Here is a 1858-nt window from a genome sequence, read left to right on the forward strand (position 1 = left end):
GAAACATTTTAAGATTCTTTTAATTCCTAGGTCCTTATAAAATTTTATTTCTTTGGGATAAAATGACAATGTTATTTATTTCAAAAGTTTTATAAAGGTTATGCTATGTAAAGGCCTTTCTAAAACAGTGAAGATTGAATACACTGATGTCAAACTAACTTTTATTTCTATGAATTACATATATTATTACACTTGTATATTTGTAATCAACTTTTGAATAACTGTTTTTTCATTTCTTGCATCTGAAGAATGAAAAATATGGAATACTTCACAAATTTTCATATCATCCTTGTGCAAGAGGCATGTAAATCTCTGTATTGTAATTCGGGTAGACCTGCTGCTGAAGCATGTAGTATCCTATAAACTTAAGTAATCAATGATGCAATCTTAAGACAGGTATATATCCTTGGTTGCCTATTTGTAACAAGGAAACCTTATTGTTCCCAAAATTGCTATTCATCTTATTTCTGTAAAATTCTGTGTATGGTGGAAAAAACTTATGTTGTTTGTTCGATTGCTCACATTTGCAAGTTTTTGTAAATGACTATTTTAAGTCTTTTTCATTTGAAATTTGATCATACTTTGAAGCCGTTATAGATAGGTGCAAAGGTGATGGATTTTCAAGTACTTATTTATTAACTGATTTAGCTTTGTGGAGCTAATGGATTCAAAGTAAGCCTTGCTTAAGAGCTACTTCTAAATTTCTGCAGCTTAAAATTTCCCAAATGAGGTCTTGCTGGCAAAAATGTCTCCTTGACCTTTTACCCTTGCTTCATGTAGGAACAGCCCAACCAGAATGTCTTACCCTGACAGCATAGATTGTCTTACTGGAGCAAAACTAATCTTAGTTACAAGGGATTATATAGAGACGAACAGTTCAGACAGAACTGTTCGGACTAGAAGGTATTTTTTCAAAATATAACTGCTTATTACACCCTACCATTTCAAAAGTAGCTAAAGCCAAGAAGGTGAAAAAGTTGTTCATATGCATGATTACCTAATGTCTTGGCCTGACTACCATCCAACCAGGCAGGAAGTTACACCACTGATTTTCTATCACCAAATATATTCCATAGCTCCAGGAGAAGTCCATATGTTTCTCCTCGTTATTAGGCCTTAAATTGGTAGTGTTTTAACCACAGTGTTTCCTCTTGCCTCTAAGCTGTACATCCCCGAATGGTAAAGCTTTAGTTCTAATTCTCCCAAACAATGAGGTAGAGGCAATGGAATAATACTTTAAAACAGTTGCCTTTGATTCCCTAACCACAACGGAACAATGCAAAACATTTTCTTATAGATAATTATATATTTTATATTTATATGTGTTGATTTTATATTTCACACAGTGGATCTTACTGGAATTAATTGATAATTTGACAAATTATTTTATATTATTCCAATAAATAGATTGGAATATAAATAATCAGGATTAGAACATATATTAGAATATAAAAAGTATCAATGCAATGTTTTCAGTATAAACTTGTGATACTTTCTACGTGTTCTTGGTCTTCTGAATTCACATGGTAAAAAAAGCAATGTTGTTTTCCTCTAATCTATAAGGGATTTTACTCTGCTGCTCTGTTTATTGTTTTAACTCGCTGGTCCCAAATTGTTTTTCTCCATATTTCTGAAGCATTCCTACTGATTATACTCAAATTTTGCTAATATGATGTCTAAAAGGTATTATTCTTCTACAGGATCCATGGGTCCTAGGATCCCAGGTCCCAGTTATCTGCATCATCAGATAACTAGGGCAAAAGTTCCTACCTATGCCCATGCAACATGCCAAGAGAAAGTAATTGAAGACCCATCTCAATTTCTCATTTCTTATATTTCAGGGCCCCAATTCCTTGAA

The 1858-nt window shown here is 32.9% G+C and overlaps 1 pseudogene; it reads right to left on the reverse strand.

Annotated features, from left to right (window-relative positions):
• Nucleotides 1-252: 252 nt before the first annotated feature.
• Nucleotides 253-349, reverse strand: LOC138804138 (U6 spliceosomal RNA; annotated as a pseudogene).
• Nucleotides 350-1858: the final 1509 nt, after the last annotated feature.

Source organism: Dipodomys merriami, unplaced genomic scaffold (genome assembly GCF_024711535.1).
Source record: "Dipodomys merriami isolate MVZ:Mamm:240054 unplaced genomic scaffold, mDipMer1.0.p SCAF_358, whole genome shotgun sequence".
Taxonomy (NCBI): Eukaryota; Metazoa; Chordata; class Mammalia; order Rodentia; family Heteromyidae; genus Dipodomys; species Dipodomys merriami.